Source organism: Anomaloglossus baeobatrachus, chromosome 5 (assembly GCF_048569485.1).
Source record: "Anomaloglossus baeobatrachus isolate aAnoBae1 chromosome 5, aAnoBae1.hap1, whole genome shotgun sequence".
Classification (NCBI taxonomy): Eukaryota; Metazoa; Chordata; class Amphibia; order Anura; family Aromobatidae; genus Anomaloglossus; species Anomaloglossus baeobatrachus.
This window is the reverse complement of record NC_134357.1, coordinates 169,448,842-169,461,104: the sequence shown is the minus strand read 5'-3', so window position 1 is coordinate 169,461,104 and position 12,263 is coordinate 169,448,842. Positions and strand designations below refer to the sequence as shown.

The 12,263-nt window shown below is 46.6% G+C and overlaps 1 protein-coding gene across 1 annotated transcript in view; it reads right to left on the bottom strand.

Moving 5' to 3' along the window:
• LRIT1 (leucine rich repeat, Ig-like and transmembrane domains 1) overlaps positions 1–12,263 on the bottom strand; it is a 117,392-nt gene that overhangs the window by 66,129 nt on the left and 39,000 nt on the right. The window lies entirely within an intron of this gene.

The following is a 12,263-nucleotide window of genomic DNA, read 5'->3' as shown; positions in this document are numbered from 1 at the left end:
TGGTATTAACCCCATATATTACCCCGTTTGCCACCGCACCAGGGCACGGGATGAGCTGGGGCGAAGCACCAGGATTGGCACATCTAATGGATGCGCCACTTCTGGGGCGGCTGCAGCCTGCTATTTTTAGGCTGGGGAGTGTCCAATAGCAGTGGACCTCCCTAGTCTGAGAATATCAGACCCCAGCTGTCTGCTTTACCTTGGCTGGTGGTCCAATTTTGGGGGGACCCCTACGTGTTTTTTTTTTTTTTTAAATTATTTATTTAATTTAAAATAACAGTGTGGGGTGCCCTCAGTTTTGGATTACCAGCCAAGGTGAAGCTGCCAGCTGTGGTCTGCAGGCTGCAGCCGTCTGCTTTACCCTAGCTGGCTACAAAAATAGGAGGAATCCCACATCATTTTTTTTTTAAATTTATTTATTTATTTTGGTAAATACAAGGCTAAGCACCCCTTAGTGCCACATGAAAGGCACCAAAGGGTGCAAAATTACAAAATGCAGGGGAGTGGGACATTATGTGTCTTTCTGCCATTATAATGACAGAAAAGACTGATATGAAGTGCACAAGCACGAGAAAATCACCAGAGCGCTCTACGCTGTGAAAGGCAGTAGAAAATGGCACTGGAGTGAACATGTGACCGCCTCATGTAGGTTGAAGCTATGGATCCTGGGTAAATTTATGTATTTTCCCTCCTTCAGTTTTTTGGCAGTACGCCAAAAAAACGGAAGGCACACGGATGACAAACAGATGACATACGGACCGTATACATGTCACGCTCCCGATGCCTTGGCACCGCTCCTTACCCACTGATCCGGTCCACGTGTCAACCGGTCACGGCTGCCGCTCCCGCTCGTGCTTTCCTGTGTCCTGTCCCCAGTCTCATGTGTCTGACTCATGCTTCTGTATAGGGTCCGGCTGCGCCCACTCACCTGGTCTTATGGGCCCAGCACTGCTTCACTAGGAAATGACATGAGGCTGTGCTGGGTATATAAGACTGGCCTTGCCATGTGGGCGGGGCCTGATCAACGTGTTTTGTAAGCCTTGTCTTGAAAGCTAGGTGCTCAGGTCCCCCTTGTGCCGTGTCCTGTGATGATACTACTGCCTGACATTCCTACCCGGCACCTGTGCCGGATACCTGCACTGTCTCCAGGAACTCTGAAGCCCCAGTGACTGTTCTACCCGTCCCCTGTGGGACGCAGTCCCTGCCATGCTAGTGCTCCGGCTACCGTGCACCCAGGCCTCCGGTGGGGTGCACGGCCCAGTGGATCCAACACCCGGACCTAACAATACGGAATGGAAACGGATGCCACACGGATGCACCCGTGAATAACACGGACCGTTTTTTGCAAACCGCAAAAACGGATCGGTCGTGTGAATGTAGCCTTATTCTAATCTACCGTTTATAAACAGCAGGCAGAAATAAGTGAATAGCGCCCCCCAGCGTCAGAAAATCTCCAGGGTTTCAGGGGGTAGTTGAGACCCTGGAGATCATGATTCAGGTCGGTTTGTCCGGTCCCCGCTCACGTGATCACCGGTGTGTATACTGGTGATCACGTTACAGTAAATGACAGCGCCGGTAAAAAATTATTTATCTCCCATCTGGCATGAACAAACATGCCAGATGGGAGATAAATCTCCTCCCCGGTCCCCCGGTGTCGCCAAAGTGCCCCCCCTGACCCCCTCCCGGAAAATCCAAGATGGCCGCGCGCACAGCAGCGCGCCGGCCGCATTCACCCTACTCAACTGATATCTGTCGCATGTGCCATGACACATGCGACAGAGAACTCCTCCCCAGGCCCTGCCAGGTCACCCCCTATAACCCCACCGGTGTTCCCCGGTGTCCCACGGTACCTGTGCAGCGTTGATCCCCCTCCGTCACAATAGACGCTGCCGCATGCACAGAGCGGCTGTCAGCTCAAGTTCCTGTGTTCAGACACAGGGAGTGGTGGTAACCATGCATCTGTAAGCTACTGCAATGCCCTGCTCATGAGGTAAGGAACATAGTTGATCAGGAGAGCTATACTACATTTCCAAATGGAGGGATTTGCTTATATAGTTGCCCTGCTGAACAACTACCAAACATGAGAGTCCGTTATACGCCACAAGAAAACATGTCTAAATATCGAGCTCTGTTGTTTAGTATTCATTCAGCTGGATAACTGGACTTAAAGGGGTATACCATCTCCAAGATCCTATCCCCAATAAATAGTAGGTGGAATAGCAATAATATCAGCAAATACCAATATTTGGAAATGTAGAATAGTTCTCCTGATTAGGCATGCCCTTACCTCATGAGCAGGGCATTGCAGCTTTGGTAGCAACAGTTACGACATGGACTCTGCTGCTGTGGACCCGGGGAGAGTGGGTGCAGATTCATTGCACCTACACTCCTCACATGGAGGGTCTGCACTCCTAGAAAATAGGGGATACGTTCCCTGAGCGTGTCCCCCCATATTCTACACGGTCCAGAGTCATCGTGGGACCCCTTTATTTTTTTTCCTTACAATAAATTGGTGAAAGAGGGAATGTTTTGGGGAGTGTTTTTTTAAATATTTTTTTTTTCTTCTATTTGTTTTGTTAGTACTGACAGTTTGTGATGTCGGGTTTCTGATAGACGCCATGACATCACAAACTGCTGGGCTTGATGTCAGGTGACTTTACAGCTAGCATCAACCCCATTTATTACCCCATTTGCCACTGCACCAGGGCACGGGATGAGCTGGGGTGAAGCGACAGGATTGGCGCATCTAGTGTATGCGCCAATTCTGGGGCGCCTGCGGCCTGCTATTTTTAGGCTGTGAAGGGCCAATAACTATGGACCTTCCCACCCTGAGAATACCAGACCACAGCTGTCCGCTTTACCTTGGCTGGTGATCCAATTTGGGGGGGACCCTACTTTTTTTTTGTAATTATTATTTATAAAATAATTATAAAAAAGAGCCTGGGGTGACCTCCACATTGGATCCCCAACCACGGAAAAGCTGCCAGCTGTGGTTTTCAGCCTACAGCCTTCTGCTTTACCTAGCTGGCTATCAAAAATGGGGAGACCCCACGTCATTTTTTTTTAAACTATTTTTTTAAATAAAAAAAAATAATGGGCTTCCCTGTATTTTGATTGCCAGCCAAAGTAATGCCAGGCAGATGGGGGTGGCAACTCGTAGCTGTCTGCTTTATCTGCGCTGAGAATCAAAAATATCGCGGAGTGCTATGTCATTTTTTTAATGATTTATTTTTACAGCACTGTCATGTCAGGCAATCAAAATACAGGGAAGCCCTTTTTTTTTAGTTATTTCAATAAATAATTAAAAAAAATATATATGGGCTCCCGCTGCATTTTTCGTATTGCTAGCTGAGGGTAATCCGAGCAGCCACTGGCTGCTAACCCCTACTGCTTGGTGTTACCTTCACTGGCAATGGAAAATCCAGGGAAGCATTTTTTTTGCCAAAAAACTAAAAAAAAAATGACGTGGGCATCGCCATATTTTTGTATGCTAGCCAGGTACAGCAGGCAGGTACGGGCTGCCCGTAACCCCCAGCTGCCTATTTGTACCCGGCTGGGAACTAAAAATATAGGGAAGCCCTTTTTTTAATTATTTCATGAATTTCATGAAATAATTAAAATAAAAGATGTGGGCTTCGCTCCATTTTTGTGTCCAGCCGGGTACAACTAGGCAGCTGGGGATTGGATCCGCAGCACAGGTTAGCCCAAGGTTTCTGCAGTCCGCAGCCACCCCAGAAAATGGCGCTCTCATAGAAGCGCCATCATCTGGCGCTGTATCCAACTCTTCCAACAGCCCTGGAGCCGGGTGGCTTGTTGGGTAATCATGAGTTAATACTAGCTATGTTTTACTAGCTAGTATTAAGCCAGAGATTCTTAATGTCAGGCACGTTTGACCCAGCCATTAAGAATCTTTAATAAAGGGTTAAAAAAAACACCACACAGAGAAAAAATACTTTAATAGAAATAAATACACAGACACACTTAGAGACTCCATCTTTTTTACCCCCTGTCATCACTCCACGATCTTCTGTCTTCTTTCCCCTTCAACACATGCAGCTCTGTCTGCTTAATCAGACAGCAGTGCATGGGGGAAGACGCTGTGCTCCGTGCAGAAATCACTCTGTGAGAGTGACCACAGGCTCCCAAGTCTAAGCGGTGGCACAGGTTTCCATAGCAACGGTGCTCCGATCATGTGATTCCGGTGCCACTGCGTGCTGCTAGTGGGACGTCCCCGTCACCACTACCAAGCGCGTTGCTATGGCAACGGTGATCTCCGTTATTGATTGGCTGTGTCATCGGTCAGGAGCCGGCTTCTGCGGACGCTGGTAACTACAGTAAACATCGGGTAACCAAGAAGCCCTTTCCTTGGTTACCCGATGTTTACCTTCGTTACCAGCGTCCGGCGCTGTCACGTTGTCAGTGCTGGCTCCTGCTGCCTGCACACATAGCTAGACTACACATCGGGTAATTAACCCGATGTGTACTGTTGCTAGGAGTGCAGGGAGCCAGCGCTAAGCGGTGTGCGCTGGCAACCAAGGTAAATATCGGGTTGGTTACCCGATATTTACCTTAGTTACCAAGCGCAGCATCGCTTCCACACGTTGCTGCTGGCTGGGGGCTGGTCACTGGTTGCTGGTGAGATCTGCCAGACAGCTCACCAGCAACCCGTGTAGTGACGCTCCAGCGATCCCTGCCAGGTCAGGTTGCTGGTGGGATCGCTGGAGCGTAACAGAGAGATGCAATCACAGGTCCTAGCATGTCGGCGTCATAGTCATGTGACCAGTCTGTAGCCAATGAGATAATAGACACGTGACTGGTCACATGGCTATTTTGACGTCACGATAGTTCCTGCATCACTGCTGGCAGTGCTGGTTACCGGGAAGATTCAGCGATCATCGGATGGAATAGCGGCAGGAGACAGAGTGCAGGACGGATCACAGGGACAGGTAAGTGTTATGGCAATGTTTATTAACTGTATGTGTACATTTTAATGTGTTTTTATGTGTTTGTGATTGCATCCCATTGTTTCCTATGGGGTTCGAGCGGTTCGCCGAACCGAACTCGAACCAGACCTCGGTTCGGTGAACTGAACTCGAGCCGAACCGCGGCCGGTTCGCTCATCTCTAATGATGAGTAACTAATTTTATTATTTTTTTTTAGCGCAAGATGTTGGGCACAATAAAATATAAAATGGAAGACTCATTTAAGAAATAGTGAGGGGCCCATACATAATTCCTGCACAGGGGCTCTTTGCTCTCAGGCTGCACTTCTGATAGAAATAGACCTAGTGCCCAATTGTGAAGGCTTCACCACTTGTCCGTGTTGCACTGATGCTTCATTGCCTTTTAAAACATTCATCCAGTGAGTCATGAAAGACATACACTTCCCTTATTCTTAGTTGCTGCTCCACATATCTACAGTGTAGGGCACTTTTAACCTTGACTGAGAAAGTGTCCTATGTTCTACTACACATGAGAGCACAGATCAGCACCCGGTTTCTGGGAGAAATCATGGTAGCTGTCTGTCTTCCAGCAAGGCTGATTAAACACCATCATTTTTTGAAAGGCAGAAAAGTACACCAAGTGGTTAAGAAGTGACTGCATCACCAGTAACTTGACCAGATAAGAGTAGAATTAGCATACATGCGAATGCCTAGGAGAGCACTCATGTTTTCTCGACACACAATCAGAGATAAATATCTGGTTACGTGTCAGAGGAGGAGTAATCGGGGTACAACAAACAGTAGTTTTGGGTGATGATATTGATGTAATTGACCAGGTACAACTTAAGGATACAGCCTGACTACCACAAAGATGAGCAAAAAGAGATGGGGCAGGTGGACAGTCTGTGACTTGCTCATACGGTCTGCTTGTTTTTCACAAATATGCTGATGTAGAGATGAAATTCCTAGTCTATCAGCGCCTGTATATCACAGCATACGTTTTCAACCTGTAGAGCCTGCACACTTCAAAAAATTCATCAGACAGCAACGTGGAAAAGAACTCCAACACCTAATATACCCACACAGGATTCACGACCACCATGACCAGAGTTTCAGATGATATTGTTCCTCCTTTGCCAAAAGTATTTACAGTATCACCTGCTCCCCAGCTGACTGCAGTAGAAAATGTTCCCTGAGATGATCTTTTGGCTACACGTCAGCTTCACCTTTCATTCACAATTCTAATACTCTACTACTTTGACGATATCACCTTCTAGGCACCCTGATCTGGTTCCCATGTCTTCTCCACCGCATAAACGTTATCCTTATAATTGTCATCATCATCAATCCTAACTTAGCTGACAATTACCTCAGTGGGAGAAATGTCCTGAGCTCCTTCTGTGGCGCCCCTGAGGCTTCAGTCGCCACAGGTTACTACACCTCACCAGAGGTGCAGTATTCAGCTCGGATACGGAGGAGGTCATCGCCGGTAAAACTACCACAATCCACCAAAACACACAGTTAGATGCCCTCTCACTGGGACTGGGCTAGGGTAGAGACATTGGAGGGTGGACATCACTAATGTAGCGGACCCTTTGCTCACTAGTTCAGGAACCCGGGGGGGGAGCTAGGCACCAGGGAGCAAGGCGACACACACACTTACAAGCAGGCTAGTCCAGGACAGGAAACAAGTGAGACGCAGGAGGACACGGTTGCTGAGAGGAGCGCTGACAGCTCCCTCAGGACAGGTGCCCATCTCAGCACTTCAGGGTCCAGAGTACTAGGCTGGTGGGCACTGCAAGTTCCGCCAGCAGAATCTTCCGGGCAGAGGATTTCAAGTCTTCTGGCCCACACACAGTGCCTGGGACAAAGCAGCATATAGAGCCAGGAGTCATGACCATAGGGCGGCTCCATCTACAGACTCGTGCTGCCTGCTGTACGGAATGGGGAACAGAACAACAACCAGTACTCGGGTCCCAGTGTAGCTTCAAGCCACAGGGACTCACGCAACATGGCGCAGGGAGGAAGGACTCACTGAATGAAACACTGGTTCTGAGCTCCAAACTATCCGGGATCAGCGGAGTCCGGCAGTCCAAAGGTGGTGACATCTCAGTGAGTAAAGAGCTTAAACTGCAACCGCTGTGTCATCTGATGTTTCCTTCACCCCCCGCTCCTTCATTAGAGTGGGCTACTACTCCCCACATCCTCCCCGGGGCCTAAGCTCTGCCTGTGGAAAACTATACCATCTGAGCTGCATTATCATCTGCCCCGGAGAAGACCTCCCGCAGCGGCGGCTAATACCTGGCCGCATACCACAGGTGGCATCACAAATAACTACTATTCCCATAATCTTCCCCATCCTCCCATTTTGTTGACACTGCAGGATCACGGAGCCTGCCCTGGCTGCTGTGACATGCCAAGCCCTACACAGCCCCGGTAATGAGTAACCCCCAAGGCCCCGTGGGCACGTAACTTCCATAATATCTGATTTGTTCTGACTCTTATTGCCACTAACCAGTGGCATAACTAGAGTTCAATGGGCTCCGATGCAAAGTTTGGAATTGGGCCCTCCCCTCTCAGGGAACAGGATGTTTACACTGACATTTGGCTCTTTCCCTCAGCACCCATACTCTGATATCCCGATGATATATTATCCAATATTATAATACATCTCGTTGTCCTCCATATATTATAATACACTCCTCATACGTTATAATGCACTGCTCATAGTCCTTCATACATTATAATACACTGCTCATAGTCCTCCATACATTATAATACACTGCTCATAGTACTCCATACATTATAATACACTTTCCATAGTCCTCCATACATTATAATACACTCCCCATAGTCCTCCATACATTATAATGTACTGCTCATAGTCCTCCACACATTATAATACACTCCTCATAGTCCTCCATACTATAAAACTCTCCCCATAGTCCTCCATACATTATAATACACTCCCCATAGCTCTCCATATATTATAATATACTGCTCATAGTTCTCCGTACATTATAATATACTGCTCATAGTCCTCCATACATTATAATATACTGCTCATAGTCCTCCATATATTATAATATACTGCTCATAGTCCTCCATATATTATAATATACTGCTCATAGTTCTCCATACATTATATTACACTCCCTATAGTCCCTCATGTATTATAATACACCTCCATGTAGTGTTATGTACCCCCATGTAGCATCATACAGCTCCCATATCGTTTACTGGACCCCCATAGACCTCTGGCCACTGGGATTAAGTGCATACTCACTTCTCGTTCCCCGCTGCTCCGGTCTCCTCAGCGCGTCCACCATTTTGCCACTCTGCACTTTCCAGCGCAGTGCACAGTGGTGACGTTATTTCGCTCCTCTATGCTGAGCTGTCAGAGGCAGAGTGCAAACAGACACAGCAGGAGAATGATGAGAGAGGAAGCTCTCTGCTCCATCTCTCATCATTGCTTTCAACTGTATCGGCATATGTGATGCCAATACAATTAAAAGTGCGATCCTCAGCGGGGGGCTCGCTGCCAGCACTGGCACTGGGTCCCCCTGAGTCACAGGCTGCACAGCAGTCGCGTGGCCTACAGCCATTGCCAATGTGCCACTGGCTGAGGTCCTCGGGGCCCCAGAACCCCCGGGTCTGGTCGCAATGGTGACCCTTGTGACTGCGTTGTTCTGCCCCTGCCACTAACACCTTGTTTGTGCAGCTAGTAACCCTAGCACCACTTCAGACAGAGTCACCAACACAGCTAGGTATTATCTTCCAAAATCTCCAGCACCATATCATCCAAGTGCAAAGACTGACTGTCCATCTGAACAAGTAAATTAGCAGGGAGAAGTTGTAAAATATCTTTCTCAGCCCCTAGAGTTTTGAGGCGTAATGGACTGAGGAGCAAAATAGATAAAAGTGTAACTGACTGAATTGAAAATCCATAAAGTAAAACATTAACTGTTATGGCAGCGAAAAACGATGACTGTGTAGAACATTGATTGAAACTGATGGTGTCGTTGTCCGAGATAACATCACCTGGCTGTGCCTGAGAAAAGTCATACAATATATTCAATAACGCCTGCACTGTCCCATCACCAATACATATGCCAGAGGCAAAGGTGGACAACTATGATCTGCACTTTGGTTGTGCTACTGCACAGATGACTTGTGACATTGTTTGTAATGGTCTGGCTTTCAGCAGCTCCCAGAATTGTTATGGAGCTTTCTGTTTTTTTCACTACATCATCCATTGCCACTTTTTCATTGTTTATCATACAAATACAACACTATTATTAACTTTTAACAAACTTTTCAGCTGCAATTATTCAATATTCTAGGGAGTTTTCTTTTGTATTAAAAAAATACAAACAATTATTTTACCCATTCACAAAGAAAGAGTAAAAACTCAGTACAGGGACAAGATATACAGTACTCTGTGTGAGGCCTCCAACAAACATCCGTGAAAAGCACGCACGTATCATATGGTCCGTTTTTCAGGTCCGTGTTCCGTTTTTAAGTCCGTTTTTATGGTACGTGTGGCATCCGCGTGTATTGCGTATGCTAGCCGTGTGTGCGTGTTGAATGTCCGTGTGTGCGTGAGATACGTAAGTGACATGTCCATGTGTTGCCCGTGTGAAATGTTCCGTGTGTGATGCACACTGTTATTGATACATACCCGCTGACAGCAGACAGCGATGAGAATGAACTCGGGTGAACTTCACCCGATTTCATTGTCATACCTCGGCTCTGTCTGTGTCGCGTACTGATTAGCGGTCACCCGTGCAGGACTCACTGGTGACCGCTAATCCCCTGAGCCACTGAAGTAAGCAGCGCGATTAGCTCTGCCGTCACTCAGGCTACCCGCAGCTAGCTGGATCCTCCACCCGTGACCGCAACTCACCTGTGACTTCATCGCTGTCACTCGGGCGACTTGCAGTCACAGTTGGAGGATCCAGCGGTGGCCGCGAGTAACCTGAGTGACATCATCGCTGATCACACTTCTCACCTCAGTTGCTGTGTGGAGCTGACAGGAGCGGCGGTATTCTTCTGCTGCTCCTGTCACCTTCATGTAGCAGAGCTGGAAGCGACGCGGGACCTCCGTGGCTTATGCCGGACATGGATGGCTTTTTTGGGCTTAATAAATTGGTGAACAAGGGTATTTGTTAGTGTTTATTATCCCAAATAAAGGATTTCTTCGGGTGTATGTGTTTATTTACTGTTACTTACAGATTAATCATGGAAGGTATATCGGGGAGATGCCTGACATGATTAATCTTGGACTTAGTGACAGCTATGGGCTGCTGCCATTAACTCCTTATTACCCCGATTGCCAACGCACCAGGGCAAATTGGGAAGAGCCGGGTAGAGTCCCAGAACTGTCACATCTAATGGATGTGGCAATTCTGGGCTGCTGCTGGCTGATATTGTTAAGCTGGGGGGCTCCTCATAATGTGGGGCTCCCCATCCTGAGAATACCAGCCTTTAGCCATTTGACTTTACCCTGGCTGGTATCAAAATGAGGGGAACAGCACGTCGGTTTTTTTAAATTAATTATTTATTTATTTTACTGCTCGATATAGACCCGCCCACCGGCGGCTGTGATTGGTTGCAGTGAGACATCTGTCACTCAGCGTGGGGGCGTGTCTCACTGCAACCAATCATAGGCACTGGTGGGCGGGGAAAGCAGGGAATACGAAATTGGTTAATAAGCGGCCGGCTTTTTCAAAATAGTAAAAGCCGCCGGAGTTTATTTAACAGCTGTGTAGAGCCGCGCCGGTGATCAGGAAACGGTGAGTATGAGAGAGGGGGGAGACTGACCGACATGGACAGAGAGAGAGGGACAGACAAGACAGAGAGACCGACCGACAGACTGAGGGAGATTGACCGACATACACAGAAAAAGAAAGAATGACCGACATCGCTAGAAAAAAAGCACAAAAAGTAAACGGAGCATACGGAGATGCCTCCGTGTCACGTACGTGTGCTCACAGACCCATAGACTTTCATTGGGTCATTGTGTGCGTGTTCCGTGCAGAAAATGGACATGCTTCCGTGCAAAACGGATTAACATACGGATCACGGACACATGGACATTATGGAATAACGCACGTGTGACCTTAAACATAGCTTAACATTGGTGCAAGTTTGTCCGTGTCTCCGGTATATACGGAAATGGACCAAACACGCACGTGTTTCATGGATGTGTGTTGGAGGCCTGAATGGGTGCTCGTTTAGGATGTCATCCCAACAAACAAGGTGAAAAAAAGAATCAGGTAATCCGAAAAGAAAAAAAAAAAAAAGAAAAGAGTATTAAAGCTTTATTTGTGGTGCAATAAAAAAAAATAACGTTTTAATCTTGAAAATCAGACCTTCATTATACGGATTATCTTGTAAGAAGAAAGCAGAATACAGTGCTATATTTGTAACGGGTAACAGCCGCAAATAATTGTCATCAACATTGGACAGTTGCTTGTAAGAAGCAAGCACACCTTCTATGACTGACACATTTAGATTTCTTTTTCTGTATAAAATATTGTGCTGGCTTGCTGTTGTTTTCTAGTGCTTTAATAATGAAGGAAAAAAAAGTGCAATTCAAAATGAAGGAGAACAGATTCCAGCTTCATGATAATGACCAATCACAATGAGACTGCTACTGCTGCTGGTACATCTACTATAACTCTATCCCCTTAAGTATTGAATCTTTGTATTATTTGCAGACTACTGCACTCATATTCTTCAGTGTTGCATTTGAACAACACAGTTTGGACTATTTCTCTAATGTATTAGGACTTTCTTACCTTTTCTCTATTGCTGAGGCATGGCATCCTTTCTCTATTCTAAATCACTCTAAAATGCCTGCTGCATTGCCTACCTCAGCTTTTATGGATAGAGGTGATTAGCTTGCACTCAACTATAATGTTAAGGTGCCAGTGAATGGATTATCAATAACCATTGTAACAATATAGAGAGAATCATTGCACACACTTATTTCAATATGCAAATTCTTTAATTGTAGACGTGGTTCATACAAAATAGATGTTACAATTAAAGACTTTGCATATTGAAATAAGAGTGTGCAGTGATGCTTTCCATATTACCCAGCTTTTATGTAGGCCATGATAGTTATTCCTGATTGGCAGCACTGTGCCATGTAATATGATAGATGCAAAGCATTACGTGGAATCACACGTGGCTGTGCCTGTGGTTATTCATGCCTTTTGTGGCTGATGCATTATTCTGGAATGTGTAAAATGGTCAGCATATCTTTGACAATTTTTTTCTGCAAATCAAATTGCAAATTGATCAAATTCTCTAG